This window comes from Scyliorhinus torazame, chromosome 9 (assembly GCF_047496885.1).
Source record: "Scyliorhinus torazame isolate Kashiwa2021f chromosome 9, sScyTor2.1, whole genome shotgun sequence".
In the NCBI taxonomy this organism is placed as follows: domain Eukaryota; kingdom Metazoa; phylum Chordata; class Chondrichthyes; order Carcharhiniformes; family Scyliorhinidae; genus Scyliorhinus; species Scyliorhinus torazame.
In genome coordinates this window covers 46,438,100-46,460,683 of record NC_092715.1, presented here as the reverse complement: position 1 = coordinate 46,460,683, position 22,584 = coordinate 46,438,100, and the positions used below count along the sequence as shown (strand labels likewise).

The 22,584-nt window shown below is 45.8% G+C and overlaps 1 protein-coding gene across 25 annotated transcripts in view; it reads right to left on the bottom strand.

Moving 5' to 3' along the window:
• Positions 1–22,584, bottom strand: part of LOC140429166 (teneurin-3) — a 3,593,949-nt gene that overhangs the window by 963,471 nt on the left and 2,607,894 nt on the right. For all 25 annotated transcript variants that reach the window (XM_072515817.1, XM_072515806.1, XM_072515811.1 and 22 more), the window contains one exon: positions 16,568–16,677. The gene's annotated coding sequence lies outside the window, so the exon portion shown is untranslated. The remainder of the gene's footprint in view (positions 1–16,567; positions 16,678–22,584) is intronic.

Sequence of the window (22,584 nt, the reverse complement as noted above, 5' to 3'; positions counted from 1 at the left end):
ATCATCAAGTTCAATATCCTGGTCCCGCCTTTCCCCCATAACCCTTGATCCCTTTAGCCCCAATCTGATTTCTTCTTGAAATTACACAACGTTTTGGCCTCAACTACTTTCAGTGGTAGTGAATTCCACAGATTCACCACCCTCTGAGTGAAGAGATTTCTCCTCACCTCAGTCCTAAAAGATTTACGCCTTATCCTCAAACTATGACCCCTAGTTCTGGACTCCCCCACCATCGGGAACATTCATTCTGAAACTACCCTGTCGAATCCTGTTAGAATTTTTAAAATTAAGGTTTTTAAAAAGAAATTCCAATAAAGGAGCAATTTAGCGTGGCCAGTCCACCTGCCCTGCACATCTTTGGGTTGTGGGGGTGAGATCCACGCAAACACGGGGAGAATGTGCAAACTCCACATGGACAGTGACCCGGAGCCGGGATCGAACCCGGCTCCTTGGTGCTGTGAGGCAGCAGTGCTAACCACCATGGCACCTAGCCAAACCCAAAATTAAGGGATAAAAATTTCCTCTGAATGTTTCCCCTAGGGGTGAATTCTCCATTGTCCAATGCGAGTAGCGGGTTTCCCGCTGCTGGAGAACAGAGAGATGGCTGAAAAACAGGACTGGCGCTGGGCACCATCCCCATTCAGTTGCTCGCTGGCCGCAACAGCAAGCTATATGCCCCACGCTGGTAGGAGGATACCAATCTATGATTAATGATTAACAGGCTGGGAGCCCAGGTCGCCACCACCCCCAGTGCACCCCCTCTCCCCGCATCAGAGACCCCCAGCATAGATCCCTGCCTGAAAGCTGAAGAGTAGTTCAGGCAGTAGAGTGAAAAATCACAGCATTTTCACTTACTCTTCTCTCACATCTGCTCCCACAGACAAAAGTGTTTAAATCAGCAGCTGTTACAAGTGTCAGAGGCTTCCTCAAAAGCCAAGAACACTTCAAAGGGTAGGCTTCCACAAAAGCCAAGTACACTTCAAAGGGTTTCAAATCTCTTGACAGCCATTGAAATGCAAATCTTCCATTTAATTTTACACAGTAATACATTGCATTAGCCAGTGATTAACAGTTTATTACTCCAGAGACAGGTGCTTGGTGGATTGTTGATCTATCTTTCCCTTCACGCTTGAATGCATCTGAACACGTTTGCTATGATTGACAGTTCCTCACCACATCAAAAGCAGCTAAGTGCTTTCTCACAGCAGAAAACAATTAGCTGCTTTTGTATTATGGGGAAGAAGGGGGCCTGCCGCCAAAGCTCGGTATTGGGCAGCCTGCTCAAAATGGTGGCCCGATACTGGGATTTTGACAGAATCCAGTGAGCTCCCTTGCATACATATGTTAGCATGGTAAAGGAGAGGGAATCACACCTGGGAACTGCTCCTAGCACCAGAGGAGGCCGGTAGCGAGACTCCGCTGGTGGGAGCACTTAGTCTGCAGAACGGAGAATCCAGTTCCTAATGTCTGATGTTGAACAAGATTAAAAAACTAACCCCTGGAACGGCAATCTCCAAAGAATATATATGGGAAATAACAATGATCCTGGAAAGTGTGGGTTAGACATCATTATTATAGAAGATAAGAAGCTGCGCTTTTGTTTGGAAACTAACTTGAAAGGCACACTGGGTGCCAAAAGGAATTGCAGTAGCATCAACAGATCAAGCTTCAGTTCAACTCATGAGTTAATGACCATCTCTGGCAAGGTGATTTCAACATTATTTTTCTGTCACACTTACAACCTCTTAGAATGTGCTTGCCATTCGGGGGTCGGAGGAGGGGTTTGACTCAGGGTGGAGGCTGTTCATCTCCTCCTTTAAGCGGTGGGAGGGGGGTGGGGGTATTGTTTTTTTTTAGATTATAGTTATAAAGCGGGGCGTGCGAGGTGATAGGGTGGAGGGGGCGTTTAGAATGAGAAATGTATAATGTTGGGTGGGATGGTGTGAAAATGAAAATGTTCTGAATAAAAATATTTTAAAAAAAGAATGTCCTCAGCGTTCATTATTTCAATTTAGATATTTTAACCAAAACGTCAGAAGAAAAATAATAGGAAACAAAGAGATCTCAAAGTCCACCAATATTCCTTGATGCAAGGCTTTTATTTTTGAAGGAATGGTGTTGTTTAGTTGCCCATTCCTAAATGCCCTTGAGATGGTGGTCTGAGGCAGAGACTGTCATCACATTTGTTTTTATAAATTTGGAATATGCAAGTGCTCCAACCTAGAGGACTATGGACCAAAGATTGGGGAGTGGCATTATGCTGAATACATTTTTATGGGCTGGCACAGACAAGTGGGCCAAATGGTCTCCTCCTGTGCCATCAATCCTTTGTGTTCTATGATCCTACATATATTCTTTCAGATAAAGAATGGCCAGCATTAGAAGTTGGAATATTAATACCGAATAATCGCACCCATAATCCCCACCCAGAGCACAACTTAAGCCAGATGTAATGCCAGGATATCTGCATTAACTCCTCTGATAGTCCTTCGCGCTTCTCCATTTCAGAATGGCTTATCCTTGGCGTGAACTCGGACCACCTCTGCCACATTTTGATTTGGGTTACTCAATCATTTCATGGATAATCCTTTGAAGTTGATGGCGAACAAACTATTTTACTGAATCAGCCTGGGCAAGATTTAACCCCATGACCCAGAGACGGCACAACAGCATTGTAAGAGCTTGCACAAATGTGTTGAAGAATGGCTGGTGTGCAGTTGTGGGGGAAGGGCTGAAATAAAATCTGGTTCTGTCTTCAGTTAGCACTTAACCCACCCAGGTTAAGACATTGTAAGAGCGTCCTCAGCATATGAAGCTTAACACTTGCCCCCACCTCACCGTCACCCTAAATTTAGTCTCCTTTCTCTGCTGAATGGATGACTCAGACTGAGGTACACTCCGATGTGCTGCAGCATTTCACCAGCACCTTGCCTTCCCTTTATGAGCCAACAGTATGATATCAGCCAGATCCTGACTTCCACAAGCATTCCATACAAACATTCCAGCCAAGGTCACAGGATTCAAATATAAGGGAATAGATAGGCATTTCTGAGGCAGCAAACAGGACTCCAGGATGGTGTGTTGCCTCCCTGGTGCAAGGGTCAAGGATGTCTCGGAGCAGCTGCAGCACATTCTGGAGGGGGAGGGTGAACAGCCAGCTGTCATGGTGCACAGAGGCACCAACAAAATTGGTAAATAATGGGATGAGGTCCTACAAGCTGAATTTAGGGAGTTGGGGAGTTAAACTAAGCAGGACCTCAAAGATAGTAATCTGAGTATTGCTTCCAGTGCCATGTGCTAGTCACAGTATGAATGGCAGGATAGATCAGATGAATATGTGGCTTGAGGGATGGTGCAAAAGGGAGGGATTTAAATTCCTGGGACATTGGAACCGGTCTGGGGGAGGTGGGACCAGTACAGTCTGCATCTGGGCGTGGGCAGGACCTGAACCAATGTCCTAGGGGGAGAGTTTGTGAGTGCTGTTGGGGAGGGTTTAAACTAATATGGCAGGGGGAGGGAACCGATGCAGAAGTAAGATGGGGACAGAAACAAAAGGCAATAAAGGGAAAAGTGGAAGGCAGAGAAACCAAAGACAAAAATCAAAAATCATAGAATTCATAGAATCATATAATTTACAGTGCAGAAGGAGGCCATTCGGCCCATCGAGTCTGCACCGGCGCTTGGAAAGAGCACAGTACCCAAGCCCATACCTCCACCCTATCCCCATAACCAAGTAACCCCACCCACCAGTAAGGGCAATTTTGGACACTAAGGGCAATTTTAGCATGGCCAATCCACCTAACCTGCACATCTTTGGACTTTGGGAGGAAACCTGAGCACCCGGAGGAAACCCACGCACACACGGGAAGAACGTGCAGACTCCGCATAGACAGTGACCCAGCTGGGAATTGAACCTGGGACCCTGGAGCTGTGAAACAATCGTGCTAACCACAATGCTACAAAGGGCCACATTACATCATAATTATAAAAGGGCAATAACTGAAGGCTCTGTGTCCCAATGCGAGGAGCATTTATAATGAGGTTGATGAATTAACTGCACTGACAATCATTAACGGATATGATGTAATTGGGATCACGGAGCCTGGCTCTAGGGTGACCAAGGATGGGAACTTAACATCCAGGGGTATTCAATATTCAGGAAAGATAGAAGGAAAGGGAGGTGGTGTAGCTTTGCTGGTTAAAGAGGAGATTAACACAACAGTAAGAAAGGACATTAGCCTGGACGATGTGGAGTTTTATGGGTGGAGCTGCGGAACACCAAAGGGCAAAAAGCGTGAGTGGGAGTTGTGTACAGACCACTGAACGGTAGTTGTGAGGTTGGGGATGGCATTAGGATGCATGCAGTAAGGGTACAGCAGTTATTATGGGTGACTTCAATCTGCATATTGATTGGGCTAATCAAACTGGTAGCAATGCGGTGGTGGAGGATTTCCTAGAATGTTTCAGGGATGGTTTTCTCGACCAATGTATTGAGGAACGAATTAGAGAGCAGGCCATCCTAGATTGGGTTTTGTACAATGAGAGAGGATTAACCAGCACCATTGTGGTGCGAGGTCCTTTAAGGAAGAGTGACCATAATATGGGAGAATTCTTCATTAAGATGGAGAGTGACACAGTTAAGTCTGGGACTGAACTTAAAGAAAGCTAACTTTGATGAAACGAGACATACAGAGCGGGATTCTCCACCCCCACGCCGAAGTGGCCACGAGGGAGAGAGAAAACAGAGAATTACAGATCAGTTAGCCTGACATCAGTGGTGGGGAAAATGTTGGAGTCAATTATTTTATTTTTTTATTTTTAAATTAAATTTAGAATACCCAATTCATTTTTCCAATTTAGGGGTAATTTAGTGTGGCCAATCCACCTACCCTGCACATCTTTGGGTTGTGGGGGTGAAACCCCCGCAGACACGGGGAGAATGTGCAAACTCCACACAGACAGTGACCCAGGGTCGGGATTCAAACCCGGGTCCTCAGCGCCGTAGGCAGCAATGCTAACCACTGTGCCACTGTGCTGCCCTGGAGTCAATTATTAAGGATGAAATAACTGAGCATTTGGAAGGTGGGGACAGGACCGATCCAAGTCAGCATGGATTCACCAAAGGGAAATGATGCTTGACAAATCTTCTGGAATTTTTTGAGGATGTGACCAGTCGAGTGGACAAGGGTGAACCAGTGGATGTTGTGTATCTAGACTTTCAAAAGGCTTTTGACAAGGCCCCAACAAGAGTTTAGTGAGCAAAGTTAAAACTCATGGTATTGGGGGTAATGTTCTGACGTGGATAGAAAACTGGTTGACAGGCAGGATGCAGAGAGTAGGAATAAACAGGTCCGTTTCAGAGTGGCAGGTAGTAATTAGTGGAGTACCGCAAGGTTTGGTGGACCCCAGCTGTTCACAATATACAATCATGATTTGGACGAAGGAATTGCATGCAATATGTCCAAATTTGCAGATGACACTAAGCTGGGTGGCAGTGTGTGCTGTGAGGAGGGTGCAAAGAGGCTGTAGGGTGACTTGGACAGACTGGCTGAGTGGGCAAATACTTGGCAAATGCAATATAATGTGAGAAAATGTGAGGTTATCCACGCTTGGCAGGACTGACAGATGAAGAAAGAATGGAAAGACTGGGTTTGCACTCACTGAAGAATGAGAGGAAATCTCATAGAAATCCTGATGGGACTGGACAGGCTAGATGCGGGAAGAATGTTCCCAATGTTGGGGACGTCAAGAACTGGGGGCCACAGCCTAAGAGTAAAGGGTACGTCATTCAGGACATTCAGCCATTCCTGCCACAGTCCAAAGATGTGCAGGTTAGGTGGATTGGCAATGCAAAATTGCCATTTGTGTCCAAAAAGGTTAGGTGGGGTTACTGGGTTACAGGGATAGGATGGAGGTGTGGGCTTAAGTCTTTCCAAGGGCCGGTGCAAACGCGATGGGCCGAATGGCCAACTTCTGCACTATAAATTCTAAGATTTTATGTGGAAGAACTTGGGGAATTCTCTACCATAGAAATATGTTGGGGCCAGTTTGTTGGAAATATTCAGGAGGGAGCTGGACGTGGTCATTACAGCTAAAGGGATCAAGGTGTATGGAGAGAAAGTGAGAGTGGGATACTGAATTTGAACAATCAGCCATGATCATATTGAATGGTGCTGCAGGCTCAAAGTGCCGAATGGCCTATTCCTGCATCTAGATATCCCCATCCCCCCCCCCCCCCCCCCCCCATCCCCCCCCGGCCACCAAGAATCCAAAGATATGCAGGTTAGGTGGATTGGCCATTCTAAATTGCCGCTTAGTACCCAAAAGGTTAGGTGGTGTTCCTGGGTTACGGGGATAGGGTGGAGCGTGTGCTTAAGTAGGTTGCTCTTTCCAAGGGCCGGTGGTGACTCAATGGGCCAAATTACCTCCTTCTGCTCTGTAGGTTCTCTGAACCCTAGCAGATTGATTCCCCCTTCTCCAGCTCAGAGGACATGCGTAGAATAATAACACTACACCAGCCCCAACCAACTGTTCTATTCCAGGCCCCAACTGAAACCAGCTAAATGAGAACATGGAGGCCTTAAATATTCCAGATCTTTCTGAGTGAATCCTCAAGGAGCCACGGGAAAAGCAATAGGATCATTAAGGGTGATTTATGCCTTTGCCGCCCTGTTGTCGAGAGCAGATTGTCTGCCTGTCTCAACCCTGCCCAGTTTAATTTTGATGATCCACTCTGCTGGATTTCCACCAAGTATCTTTTATTTTAAGTAGAGTACATAACATTGATGGGACACCCATTTATTAATTTATTCTCATCAGGCACCACTCTCCTATCATTCCTGGTGCTCGCTGACATACCATTGGCTTCCGGTCAAGCAAAGTCTTGATTTAAAAATTCTCATTCTTGATTTCAAATCTCTTCATGGCTTCAACCCTCCCTACCTCGATAATCTCCAGTCCCACATCCTTCCGCGGTATCTCTGTTTATATAATTCTGGCCTTTTGAGCATCCCCAATTTTCGCCAATGGTGGCTGTGCCTATATCCTGAACTCTGGAATTCCCTTCATAAAGCTCCCTGCCTCCCTACCTCACTTTCTTCGTTTAGCATACCCCTTAAAACCTACTTCTTTGACAAAGCTTTTGCTAATCTGATCTAACATCTCCTATGTGGCCCAATGTCCAATTTCTGCATATAATGATCCTATGAAGTGCCGTGCGGCATTTGTTATGCTTTACTGGCACTATATAAATATTAGTTGTTGCGGTTGTGGCACAGTAGCGAGGGATTAGACACAGTTATCAATAATATATGAGGTCTGTACATTCTTGTTTGCCAATTCCAATGAACCACAAGTTGTCGGTGAATGCGTCCACTTGTGCTGGTCTGACTGATCTCACTGGGATAATGGTACACACAGTGCAAAGTATCCAAGGATATATGTCCTATCTAACAGACAGGCAGATGGGCAAAGGGGGCGGGCGGGGTTGCATTGTTAGTAATAATAATAGGAGAATAAGGGGGCAGAGGTGAGTGCAGTGACCATTACTAAGGAGAAGGTTCTGGGAAACTGAAAGGTCTGAAGATGGATAAATCAGCTGGACCGGATGGACTACACCCCAGGGTTCTAAAAGAGATAGCTGAGGAGATTGTGGAGGCATTGGTGATGATCTTTCAGGAATCACTGGAGGCAGGAAGGGTCCCAGAGGAAAGTGGCTAATGTAACACCACTGTTTAAGAAGGGAGGGAGGCAGAAGATTGTAAATTATAGGCCGGTTAGCCTGACTTCGGTCATTGGTAAGATTTTAGAGTCCATTATTAAAGATGAGATCGCAGAGTACTTGGAAGTGCATGATAAAATAGGACGGAGTCAGCACAGATTCGTCAAGGGGAGGTCTTGTCTGACAAATCTGTTAGAGTTCTTTGAGGAAATAACAAAGAAATTAGATGAAGGAGAACCAGTGGACGTGATTTATTTAGATTTCCTTAAGGCCTTTGACAAGGTGCCGCACAGGAAACTGTTAAATAAGTTAAGAGCCATGGTGTTAAGGATAAGATCCTAGCATGGATAGAGGATTGGCTGACTGGCAGAAGGCAGAGAGTGGGGATAAAGGAGTCTTTTTCTGGATGGCAGCCGGTGATTAGTGGTGTACCTCAGGGGTCGGTGCTGGGACCACAACTTTTTACAATATATATTAATGATCTGGAGGAAGGAACTGAAGATACTGTTGCTACGTTTGCAGATGATACAAAGATCTGTAGAGGGCAGGTAGTATTGAGGAAGCAGGCAGGCTGTAGAAGGGATTGGACAGGCTAGGAGAATGTACAAAGAAGCGGCGGATGGAATACAATGTGGAAAAATGTGATGTGATGCACTTTGGAAGGAGAAATGGAGGCATAGACTATTTTCTAAATGGGAAGATGCTTCGGAAATCAGAAGCACAAAGGGACTTGGGAGTCCTTGTTCTTGATTCTCTTAAGGTTAATGTGCAGGTTCAGTCGGCAGTTAGGAAGGCAAATGCAATGTTAGCATTCATGTCGAGAGGGCTAGAATACAAGACCATGGATGTACTTCTGAGGTTATATAAGGCTCTGGTTGGACCCCATTTGGAGTATTGTGAGCAGTTTTGGGCCCTGTATCTAAGGAAGGATGTGTTGGCCTTGGAAGAAGTCAAGAGGAGGTTCACAAGAATGATCCCTGGAATGAAGAGCTTGTTGTATGAGGAATGGTTGAGGACTCTGGGTCTGTACTTGTTGGAGTTTAGAAGGATGAGGGGGTATCTTATTGAAACTTACAGCATACTGCGAGGCCTGGATAGAGTGGACGTGGAGAGGATGTTTCCACTTGTAGGAAAAACTAGAAGCAGAGGACACCATCACAGACTAATGGGGCAATCCTTTAAAACAGAGATGAGGAGGAATTTCTTCAGCCAGAGGGTAGTGAATCTGTGGAACTCTTTGCCGCAGAAGGCTGTGGAGGCCAAATCACTGAGTATCTTTAAGACAGAGATAGATAGGTTCTTGATGAATAAGGGAATCAGGGGTTATGGGGAGAAGGCAGGAGAATGGGGATGGGAAAAATATCAGCCATGATTGAATGACAGAGCAGACTCGATGGGCCGAGTGACCTAATTCTGTTCCTATGTCTTATGGTCTTAATACGATTGGCTGCTATGCCCCAGTGTAGTACAAAGGGGAAAATACACTGTTTTGAGCTCAAAGATTAAAGTGTTTGTTGTACTCTGTCTTTGTGAACTGAATGTGAGATGGCTGCTTCCAGTCATTTGGATTTGTTTCTTGTCACGTGTACCAAGGTTCAGTGAAAAGGATTTTTCTGCGAGCAGCTCAACAGATCATCAAGTACATTAAAATAAAATAAAATAAAATAAAATACACAATAGGTAAACACAAGATACACAATGTAACTACATAAACTCCGGCATCGGGTGAAGCATACAGGAGTGTAGTGTCAATCAGGTCAGTCTATAAGAGGGTTGTTTAGGAGTCTGGTAACAGCGGGGAAGAAGCTGTTTTTGAGTCTGTTCGTGCGTGTTCTCAGACTTCTGTATTTCCTGCCCGATGGAAGAAGTTGGAAGAGTGAGTAAGCCGGGTGGGAGGGATCTTTGATTATGCTGCCCGCTTTCCCCAGGCAGTGGGAGGTGTAGATGGAGTCAATGGATGGGAGGCAGGTTCGTGTGATGGACTGGGGCTGTGTTCATGACTCTCTGAAGTTTCTTGCGGTCCTGGGCCGAGCAGTTGCCATACCAGGCTGTGATGCAGCCAGATAGGATGCTTTCTATGGTGCATCTGTAAAAGTTGGTAAGGGTTAATGTGGACATGCCGAATTTCCTTAGTTTCCTGAGGAAGTATAGGCGCTGTTGTGCTTTCTTGGTGGTAGCGTCGACGTGGGTGGACCAGGACAGATTTTTGTAGATGTGTACCCCGAGAAATTTGAGGCTGCTAACCATCTCCACCTCAGCCCTGTTGATGCTGACAGGGGTGTGTACGGTACTTTGCTCCCTGCAGTCAATGACCAGCGCTTTAGTTTTGCTGGCATTGAGGGTTAGATTGTTGTCGCTGCATCACTCCACCAGGTTCTCTACCTCCCTCCTGCATTCTGACTCGTCGTTATTAGAGATCCGGCCCACTCTGGTCGTATCCTCAGCAAACTTGTAGATGGAGTTGGAACCAAATTTTGCCACGCAGTCATGTGTATGCAGGGAGTATAGTCGGGGGCTAAATACGCAGCCTTGCGGGGCCCCGTACGGAGGACTATTGTGGAGGAAGTGTTGTTTATTCTTACTGATTGTGGTCTGTGGGTCAGAATGTCAGTGCCTCATGGCAGAGGTCATGTGACTACGGCAGGTGATATGGCTACCACAAGGCAGGCTGGATCTTTTGTCCATGATTGCATTTTAATCCAAACACAAACCGGGGTTGCCACTCTTGATTGTCACTCCTGCTGGAAATTGTGTATATGTAAATAAATGTGTGGAGAGACTGCATTTGAGCCTATACAGCGATGCGCAATGTGCCTGAATAGCTGTCGAAAATGTCTGTGGCTAGGCTTAACAAATACATGAAAATGGTCAACTAACTCAGACACTTTTGGGGGAGATGGGCGGAGGGTGTGGGCTGCCTGCAGCTCTATAACCCAGTATGAATCAGCACCTTTGGGAAACAGCAATTGAACAAGACAAGACACAAGTTAATAGCTTTTTTAAAAACATCGATACAGGACAAGCTATTGCTAAATAAGATCAATGCTAAACTCCATTTTTATGCAGAGTAAGTGATACTTCCTGACACAGCATTCCTTCTCACTCTCTTACACGCACTCACAGACAATGAACAAAAGGGACAGGTTCTGATTAATAAAGCCTTACTGATCAAGCTTCATCTCTCTTCTAAACGTACATGTATAATATGCAAAGCACACGGTTCAATGTTGCTCCGTACACCCGAACCTGAATCCTTTGCTGATGGCTGCCTTTTATTTCCCCTCATTATCATCTAATTATTAAAACAGAAACGATGCACTCTTGAGATTAGAATACTAGGTTTAACACATACATTCCACTTAAATGATGTGAGCATCCTTTAATTGCTGGTAAATTTTTAATGTTGATTTCTCAGCACTTGCTGGAGCAGACCTTTAATATTCGAGTGTGGAAAGACTTGGGATGGCCAGCACTGAGAAAATGAAGTGTTTGCGATCGCAAGGAGCAGATGGTGTTGATTAATAACAAAATTATGCATGATGACATCCAAAGAAATTGTGCTACCTTAATTGATTTATCACCAAAGGTAGTTGGTATTTGTACAGGATTGAGGGACATAGTGACTTGTTGTCTGATTTTTAATTAAAGCCAAGGACTGTTTGAAATTAATCCATAGGACAAGCTTCTCAGACAGTTTCAAACCTTGATGTGCAAGAGCTCAGGACTGAGGCCCACAAATACATTGTTGACTTTTCCTTAACACGGTGACTGTGACAGTTAAGTTCAGGCCTGGAAACATGGTAGGCCTCACACCCATCAAAACCCCATATGGCTCCCCCAGCCTGATTCCAGAGGGAAATTTGCCAGAGTACCTCCAGGACATCCCCCCCCCCCCCCACCCCGCCCCCTCCCTCAGGGAATTTCAGAGCGACTGTATACAGGACACAATCTTTTTATTCCTCCCCGTCGGTGCAACAAACTCTGGGTGGTCCATTGGAGTCGTACAGAGGAAACATATTCTCGGCGTGCATTTAAAATATTTTTGTGATTAATGAGGGGGCCCAGAAACTACGCGTTTGTCAGATTGTGGTTAATCAGTGTCAGGCTTGAGGCTAAGGATGCTTCATTTCCAGTGAATGGTTTAACACCTTGCTGATAACAGCCACCTAGTCGGTATTTTCAGCTGACGTGTCCAGACACACTGGTTTCAAACTGTTGCCACAAATAACACTTCCGGAGAAATAATCAGCATCTTTACCTGCACTGTTTTTAATTAACCAACCTTCACTTTTGCACACAATTGAATCTGCTACCAATTATTCAAACAAATGATCAGGCACATTAAACCACCAAAGAGAACTCTCTCAAAACCTTGGTGTATAAATTGCACGGTTCAGCATGCTGCTGAGGCGTAGAGATCATCCAGCTGCAGGGCATAATTCCCAGTCTGTATTGGCTTGGCTGACCTTAATCATGAGGTAACATGATTCAGCAGCTCTCGAATGATATGAACAAATCAAAGTAATTGATCAATCAATATTCCTACTCCCGATAACTATAGTGATTATTGCTGGAAAAACACAAATGTCCAATTCTGGGCATCCCTCTTTTGTAAAGGTATTTATCAGAGGGGGTGCGGGAAAGATTTGCGAGAATGGTTCAAGGGATTAGGACTTTCCGTTATGTAGATGGACTGGAGAAACTGGGGCTGTTCTCTATGGAGAAGAGTAGATTACTAGAAGTATTGTTAGAGGTGTTCAAAATGATGATGGGTGGGATAAATGTAGATGGGAGAAACTGGCCCCATTGGTGGAAGGGTCAAGAACCAGACAGCAACAATTTAAAAGTGATTGGGAAAAGAAGCAAAAAGAGGGCAGCACGGTGGCGCAGTGGGTTAGCCCTGCTGCCTCACGGCGCCGAGGTCGCAGGTTCGATCCCGGCTCTGGGTCACTGTCCGTGTGGAGTTTGCACATTCTCCCCGTGTTTGCGAGGGTTTCGCCCCCACAACCCAAAGATGTGCAGGCTAGGTGGATTGGCCACGCTAAATTGCCCCTTAATTGGAAAAAATGAATTGGGTACTCTAAATTTATTTTTTAAAAAGCAAAAAGGTGATGTGAGGGAAAACTTTTTATACAGGCAGTGGTTAGGATCTGAGATTCTGGTGCAGGGTAGTTCAATTGTGGCTTTCAAAGCGGAATTGGTTAGTTATCAGGAGCTAAAGAAATTGTAGGGCAACAGGGAAAAGCTGGGTGAATAGGACCAGGTAAGTTACTTCCACAGAGAGCAAGCACGGGACATGATGGCACAAGGGACTGTATAATAATAATCTTTATTATTGTCACAAGTAGGCTTACATTAACACTGCAATGAAATTACTGTGAAAACCCCTCGTCGCCACATTCCGGCTCCTGTTCGGGTACACAGAGGATGAATTCAGAATGTCCAATTCACCGAACAATCACGGGCGGGATTCTCCAATCCCGCAGCAGAGTGTCCATGCCATCGGAAATGCCGTAGCGTTTTACGATGGCGTGAACGGGCCACTCCCATGACTAATTCCGGCCCCTACAGAGGGCCAGCATGGCATTGGAGCAGTTCGCACTGCTCCAGCTGCAGATCCCGGCACGAATTGTGCGCGGTGGGATCCGCGCATGTGCAGTTGTGCCAGCGCCAACGAGGCTAGGCCACATCAGAGGCCCCCCACCCCGGGGGTCGGACCCCGCCCGGGGGCGAACCCCCCCCTCACCCCCTCACCCCCTAAGGCTGCTACCCAACCCTTACACGCCGAGGTCCTGCCGGCCCAGAGCAGGTTAGAACGGCGCCAGCGGGACTCGGCCCTTTTCTTACGGCCACTCGGCCCATTCGGGCCTTGAATCGGCGGGCCAGCCGCGTAGAGCGGCCCATGACCGGCGCCGCGCCAACCACGCCGGTGCCGATTCTCCGCTCTGTGGATAATCGCATGCCGGCGTGGCCCGTTCGCGGGGATTCTCCAGCCCGGTACAGGGTTGGGAGAATCCCACCCCATGCACTTCAGATCTTGTGGGTGGAAACCGGAGCACCCGGAGGAAACCCATGCAGACATGGGGGAGCACAGACATTGACCCAAACGGGAATTGAACCAGGGACACCGGGAATTGAACCAGGGACACAGGCGATTTGAAGCAACTGTGCTAACCACTGTGCTACCCTGCCGCCCATTGTAACTGTACTGTGATTCTATTTTATATGTGGACTATAAGGATAGAGCTTTTTATTTTAAAAAATTGTTTTCTGATTAAGGGGCAATTTAACCTGTCCAAACCACCTACCCTGCACATCTTTTTGGGTTGTGGGGGTGAGACCCCCGCAGACATGGAGAGAATGTGCAAACTCCACACAGACAGGGGCTGGGATCAAACCTGGGTCCTCGGCGCCGTGAGGCAGCAGTGCTAACTTCGGCGCCACTGTGCCGCCCTAACTATGAGGACAGAATTGACACGGATCTAATGCCCTTCCATTCTTGAACACACTGGCAACACCCAGACGCTAGGTTCACAAGAAAAATGGCCACTTGCTTTTTCGGGGGCCTCTGGAATTGTGTCGCCCAAAAACAGCCATCACCTTCAGGGCATGAGTGAATGACGAAGGCTGGTTTAGTCTGAATTGAAATGGGGTTCTAGAGAAAGATGTACTTAATAGTTTGCACAGCTAACAACACACAGAATGCAGCTCAGTTCGCTCTCATCACACTATAGAACCAGTGTACGTCTGTTACCAGCTTAATAAATTGAAACCTCAACATAAATTACAGTGCTTGTTTTTAATTACAGCAACACAGAAAGCCCTTTTGTAGAACAGGATGAGAGCAACCAGATCAAAAATGTGTCTGGTTTGTCACTTCGCCACCGACTATACCACACAGGCCGGCTTAATGGCAAGTCCATTAATCAGCATACCGATACAGGTTAACCATTTCCTCCAAAGCTGAATTATTTCAACAGGCTTGACACCACATGCTATTTACTTTTTAGCACTAAGTATAATGTGTGGTGATGATTGCCGGGCAAATCATTTTCATCATGTGCTGAACAGAAAGAATTAATTCTTAAATAAGCACCATTCATATGCGCCTGTATAAAACCTCCTTGGGTGATTGATTGGGCTTCGTTAGTGCACAATATCTGAAACATTCAATTTCAAGGATCCAATGTCAATAGGTATATTAAATCAGAAGACATCACCTGTACAACACAAAACTTCCAGCTAAGTATGACTTGTCTCATTCTTTTTTAACCAAAGGGTGCAAAAAGTATTTACTAGAATGCTTCCAGGGATCAGAGAGTTCAGCTACGGATTGGAAATGCTGTGGTTGGTCTCCTGAGAGGAGGTTTAATAGAGATGTTCAAAGTCAAGGCGGGTCTAGGCAGAGCAGACAGGAAGAAACTGTTCCCAGTGGTAGAGGGGCCAAGAACTGGAGGACACAGATTTCAGGTGAAAGGCAAAAGGACCAAACGCAACATGAATAAAACTTCTTTAATGCAGCGAGTGGTCAGCATCTGGAATGCACTGTTTGAGGGTTTGGTCGAGGCAAGTGTGCAATTGTAGCTTTCCAAGGGAATTGAATAAGCACCCGCAGGCAAAAATAAATGTGCTGAATAATGCAGAAAGGGCAAGGATGTTTTTTTTCATAACTTTAGAGTACCCAATTCTTTTTTTTTGCAATTAAAGGGCAATTTAGCGTGGCCAAAGGGCACCACGGTGGCGTAGTGGTTAGCACTGTTGCCTCACAGCGCCGAGGTCCCAGGTTCGATCCTGGCTCTGGGTCACTGTCCATGTGGAGTCTGCACATTCTCCGTGTTTGTGTGGGTTTCGCCCCCACAACCCAAAGCTGTGCAGGCTAGGTGGATTGGCCTTGCTAAACTGCCCCTTAATTGGAAAAAATGAATTGGGTACTTTAAATTTATATATTTTTTAAATTTAGCGTGGCCAATCCACCTACCCTGCACATCTTTTTGGGTTGTGGGGGTGAGACTCATGCAGACACGGGGAGAATGTGCAAACTCCACACAGAAATGACCCGGGGCCGGTATCGAACCTGGGTCCTCAGCGCCGTGAGGCAGCAGTGCTAGCCATGGTGCCACCGTGTCACCCGGGAAAGGGCAAGGATATGGGCATCTGAACTGTACTTGCAGAGAGCTGGCATGGACTCAACAAATCCAACAGCCTCCATGCTGCAACCATTGTATGATTTTAAGATTTAAGAAAGCCTTGTTGCAAAAATGGCAAGACATTTTAGAATCAGAGGAATGTGAGCATAGGAGGAGGCTGTGGGGCCTAAGTGCAAAGAGTCAGTACAGACATGGCCTGTCGAATGGCCTTCTCTGATACTGTAAGTTTTGATGAGTGTAAAATGCTCCCAAATCAGGACAGCCTTTTAAAGAAAATGGGGAGATTAATGTATGTTGTCCAAAAATTGTTGATTGAAATCAACAAGAAACTACTGTGCTAATGCGGTCGAATTTATAGGGAGTGCCTACAAGATAGGGAGTCAGTCATCCAATGTTCGAGCTGACTCATGACATCAACTACTAGTTGATGGCAGTTCTAACAAAAGCTTGACACCTGAAATGCTAACTTGTCCATTCTTTCCACAGATGCTGACTGCCCGGCTGACTGTCCCCAGCACTTCCAGCCTTTTCTTTCAGATTTCCCTGCATCCGACATCCTCAGTTTGCTTTTTTGTTGACAACAATCTATGATTTTCATGCAAATCCATGCAAATGGTCACTGCTTGCATTGGGAGCGATGTAAAGTGTAGCATTTTCCTGTACGAAGACGTTCAGAGGAGTAAAACAGGCACAGACTTACCTGACTTCCAGAAGTTCTAAAGCTTGCTGTTCAATTGTGTGTGCTGTTCTGTTCAACCAGCTCAATCCCCTCACAGGCCCACTGGGTTTGGTTCATCAATCTCAGCCTGCCTGTTGGGTGCATTAAAAATTAAAACTGACTACCAACGATAAATTGTTAACTTTCCCATTTTGGTTATTCTGTCCTTAATAATTGATGTTGTGCAAATCCATAAAGAAGTCAAAATAATTCAGAAGATCTGGAACGTTGTTCAACTTTCATTTTTTTTACCAACCATTGAACCATTTCAAAGGAATTATAGTTTGGATGGAAACCTGTGCCACTGCCACTGACTCAGGCCTCATTTCCTTGCTTTCCATCTCCCTCACATGACCATTTATACTCTTCTTTTCAATATACTTACACAATTCCATTTTAAACACTGTCACAGTATATGCCTCAAGAGCCCCTTATGGTAAATGGACTGGAGTCTAAAAGTAGAGAAGTATTGTTGCAATTGTATCGGGTGCTGGTGAGACCACATCAGGAGTATTGTATCTCCTTATTTGAGGAAGGAGTGATAGCACTGGAGACAGTTCAGGGGAGGTTCACCAGATTGATTCCGGAGATGAAAGGGTTAATGTAAGAAGAGAGATTAAACAGTTTGGGCTTATACTCGCTGGAGTTTAGAAGGATGAGAGGAGATCTGGTCAAGGCATATAAAATACTAAAAGGAATTGCTAAAGTAAACGTAGATTAAATGTTCCCCCTTGTCGGGCAATCTAGAATGAGAGTCCACAGATATAGAGGCCGTGGATTTCAAACTGAGATGAGGAGGAACTACTTCTCGCAGAGGATGATGAATTTGTGGAACTCGCTGCCCCATAGTGAGGTGGAATCTGAGTCATTAAATGGTTTCAAGAAGGAGATCGATATAATTTTTAAAATGGGTTAAAGGGATATGGACAACTAGAGAGGTGAATTTGATCTGACTGAATGGTGGAGCAGGCTCGAAGGGCTGAATTGCCTACTTCTGCTCCTAATTCCGACGTTCCTAACTTATTGGTGTGGGAAAAAATATTGCACAGCCCTCTGCCTTCACTTGCCCACCCAAGAATTCAAAATGTTTCGAGGCTCTCAGCAACTTTGAGAAGTGCGTCATTGTGCTGACCCTACGCAAGGTAACACGTGACATGTAATGTGCTGTTACTAACTTTATTTGCTGCCAACATCGAAGATTTATTTTATTTCCCATAGAATCTAGGGCGCACAGCGTATGGAAATATGAGGTGATCCAGGGAAATAACTGGGAGAAAGAAATAAACGAAAGATTATGAAGAAATAAAAAGGAATGATTAACCTTCATGAAAAAAATAAAATGTTCCTAATTCCAATGAACCAATATGCTCAACAGAAGATTACTTTTATAGAAGCTAACTGTCCTTCAGTGCATCCCCAGTATATTTAATTTTGTTTCAGTTATGTAGCATTTTCCTTTCAATTTATTTTCACAACAGCACACAAAAATCTACTTTTGAAACATGCACGACTTCAATAACACATTCGCTAATCACCAAAATAACTTAGAACTAAGTACCACAGGGGCAGAGGAGAAAGAGAAATGGAAAAGCAAAGACGGTACAAGAAAAATCACGGAAACTCAAAGATGTAGGGAAAGACTCATTATTTAAATTTTGATAGGTTGCTTGGCTCCTCATGTTGCATACCTAAGAAGTGTTAAGCTGCAGATGACTGCTGTTCAATTCTTTAATCATTTGTTTAAAGTTGGCAAACGGGCTGAGTTCTCCAGCACCCTGAAACATGTTTTTCCGCAGCGGAAGCGGCTTGTCATCGGCGGGATCTTCTGGTCCCGCCGATGGTGACCCCCCCCTCCCTCCCCGGCTGCGGGTTCACCGGTGGTGGAGGGTGCAAACAGTGGGAACTCTCATTGAAAGCGGTGGAACCAGAAGATGAAATGAAATGAAATGAAAATCGCTTATTGTCACAAGTAGGCTTCAAATGAAGTTACTGTGAAAAGCCCCAAGTTGCCACATTCCGGTGCCTGTTCGGGGAGGCTGTTACGGGAATTGAACCATGCTGCTGGCCTGCCTTGGTCTGCTTTCAAAGCCAGCGATTTAGCCCTGTGCTAAACAGCATCGGCCTCCGTTTCTGGAAAACACGGGCGGCGGGAGCAAGGGGGGGTACAAAATCCAACCCAATATATAACATCATAGCATGAATGTCATAAAGTGTTTTACAGCCAATTGAGTACTTCCAAAGTGTAGTCACTCTTGTAATGAGGAAGCACAGCAGCCTGTTTACGCACAGCAAAGTCTCGCAAACAACAGTGTGATAATCCCGCCCGCAATCTGGGATCCTCCAGGTTTGTAAAGTACCGGGGTAGGGTGGAAAGGGGAGGAGGAAATGGGGGGGCGGGGAGGAGGAAATGGGGGAGGAGGGGGGAGGGAGGAAATGGGGGGGGTGTGGAGGAGGAAATGGGGAGGGAGGAGGAAATGGGGGGAGAAAATGGGGGGAGGGGAGGAGGAAATGGGGGGGGGGGGGAGGCAGGGGGATGCGTGGAGTGGTTTGGACAGGGTGAAGGAAGCATTTTAAAAATGTTGTAGATATTCCTCCGAGCTCTAGTCCAACTACTCACTTGACATTTTGGAAGGTAGTGGTTCATTCTGAAAAGTGTATTTTTAGTACTCCTGCCTACTAATATAGAAACGATAATATTATGAAGTGTTCCGCCCTTCAAAAACATCCATAGCACAGAAAAATCTGCTTCGCTATCCTATAGCTCAAATATCCCAGCACTCAATATTTTAAAAATCACACACATATTTCAACATTCTTTGTGGTAAAATAAAATGTTAACCTAGTCATTTTCGGACCCTTCAATATATTGTGAGCAATGTATGCTGAGCTATATTATACATACGAGTGTGTGTATGTGGCTAAATAATCATTTATACATCATATCAACACTTTTATAAAACTGATCAAACAAAATCTGTATCTTTTCAGCGACCAACTACTTCATCATTTCAACCCCCAGCTGGACAAAAAAACAGCTGTAACCCTGCGGGCACATCCTGCAGGCCAGAACGACTGCTATGTACCTGGGGTCAACCAGAAACCAACTAGAAACCCAGCCAGAAAGCATTTCACCCCTGATTTTGTCAGCCGAAGTTACGCAATGTCTGGCTGTGATTGTTGAAAAAAATTCATTCATGGGGTATGCATTTATTTATTGCACATCCATAATTGCCCTCGAGAAGGTGGTGGGGGAGCTACATTCTCGAACCGCTGCTGTCCACGTGGTGTAATAATAATAATATTTATTGTCACAAGTAGGCTTACATTATCACTGCAATGATACTGTGAAAAGCCTCTAGTCGCCACATTCCGGCGCCTGTTCGGGTACACAGAGGGAGAATTCAGAATGTCCACATTACCTAACAGCACGTCTTTTGGGACTTCAGGGAGGAAACTGGAGCACCCGGAGGAAACCCACGCAGACACGGGGAGAACATGCAGACTCTGCATAGACAGTGAATCAAAACTGGGACCCTGGAGCTGTGAAGCAACAGTGCTACCCACTGTGCTATAGGTACACACATAATGGTGTTAGGGCCAGGATTTTGACTCAGCGACAGCAAAAAAACGGCGATACATTGTTGAGTCCGGATGCTGATTTGCTCCAGGTGAACCTGAAGGTGATGGTATTCCCGTGAGTCCGCTGCCCTTGTCCTTCGAGGTGTAGCGGACATTGGGTTTGGCATGTGTGTCTAAGGAGCCTTGGTGTGGTCAGCTAGCGAGTTTGGGGACAGGTAATCATGCATGCCACTTGCCCCAACGGGGTTACACTCAGGCTCTGACGTGACCTTAGACCTTTGATTTAAATGTGAGTTTTGGGCAGCTGAACAATTATCATCCTCATGCTTATGAGAATGTGACTGCTGTATGATTTGCAATCCGGAAAAATATCCATTTCCAACATGAAAATCGATTATATGCATGTTCATTAATTGTTTCATTTCTGATTTTTGTTTGCGCACAGACAACATGCCCATACATGGAGAATTTCCATATGTTGAGCCATACTCCAAGATACAAGAAATAGGGAAGGATGTGGATGTGGAGATGGTGGCTGCCAGGATCCACCATAACGTGGGGCAAGGTGCCTGCTTGGCCAAAATATTGCTGAAGGTGAGGAGGTGGTGGTGGCGGGGAGGAAGAGAAGGATGTGGAAGTGGCAGAGAGGAAAATGAGGAGATGGAGAAGAGAAAGAGGAGGTGGTGGCGGAGTCGAATGGAAGAGCACATAGCAGTCAGAGAAATCTCACCTTGATATGTGTTCTACCCATGGGAACCTCACCCATCCTCACTCCCCCTCAGCCACTCAAACTCATTCACTCACCACCTCACCTACTTACCCTCACTTACTCACTCACCCTCACTCACTCACCTCCGCTCACACACTAACCATCATTCAGTCACTCACACCCTCACTCATTTCCTGTCCCTCACTCACTCAGCCTTACTCAGTCACTCATACCTTCACTCACTCCTTCACTCACTCTCACTCAGTCACTCACACCCTCACTCTCACTCAGTCACTCAACCTCACTTACTCATCCTCAATCAGTCACTCACACCCTCACTCTCACATTCACTCTCACTTATTTACTCTCACTCACTCGCCCTCACTCATTCAGGCACTCACCATCGCTCTCACTCACTCACCCTCATTCAGCCACTCACCCTCACTCAGTTACTCACCCTCACTCAGTTACTCACCCTCACTCACTCGGCATCACTCACTCACTCATCCTCACTCAGTCACTCACTCTCAATCACACATCCTCAATCACTCACTCACCCTCACTCACTCAACATCACTCACTCAATCACTCATCCTCACTCAGTCACTCACTCTCAATCACACATCCTCAATCACCAAATCAACCTTCCTCAAACTAACCGTCACTCAATCACTAATACTCTCTCACTCACACCCTCACCCACTCCATAACCCACTAATCCTCGTCCACTCACCCTCACTCACTAATCCTCACTCACTCATTAACCCTCATTTACTCACCCTCACTCATTCACACCATCACCCGTCCGCAATCACTCACCCTCACTCACTCACTTCACACACACACTAACCCTCACTCATTCACTCACTCTCATTCACACTCATTCACACTCATTCACCCTCACTCATCCACTCACACCCTCACTGAGTCACTCACACCCTCATTCTCACATTCACTTTCACACTCAGATACTCACCACCACTCTCACTTTTACTCACTCACCCTCACCCTGTCACTCACACTCTGACTCATCATCACTCAATCACTTGCCCTCACTTACTCAATCTCACTCACCTCGTCACTCACCCTCACTCAGTCATTCACCCTCACTTACACACCCTCAATCACTCACTGACCCTCGCTCAATCACTAATCTTCACTCACTCACACCCTCACTCACTTACACCCTAACCCTCACCCACTCACTAATCCTCACTCACCCTCATTCGCTCAACCTCGCTCACACTGTCACCTGTCTGCAATCACTCACTCTCACTCACTCACCCACTAATCCTCACTCATTCACTCACTCATTCACCCTCATTAACCCTCACTTAGTTGCCCTCATTCACTCACACTCTCATTCACTTACTCACCCTCAATCACTCACCCTCACTCATTCATTCTAACTCACCCACTAACCCTCAAGCTTTTGTGAACACATAATGGTTATTGCAGCAAAAGTGACCATTTGGCCCATCAGGTCTGATACCAATCAATCCAGTCGAAACGGTAGTTAACAAGAACTGTGGTTTTAATCAGCTAGAATGTGCCCACCAGTAGCTGCTCCCGCACTGAGAGGCTGTCCCGGATCGATGGGTTATATACCTTCTCAGGGCGGCGGAGCCACAGGCGGAGCCAACAACAACATCAACACAACAACAATAACAGTGAGTAAATACAATAATATATACAACAGCCATACGTGGCT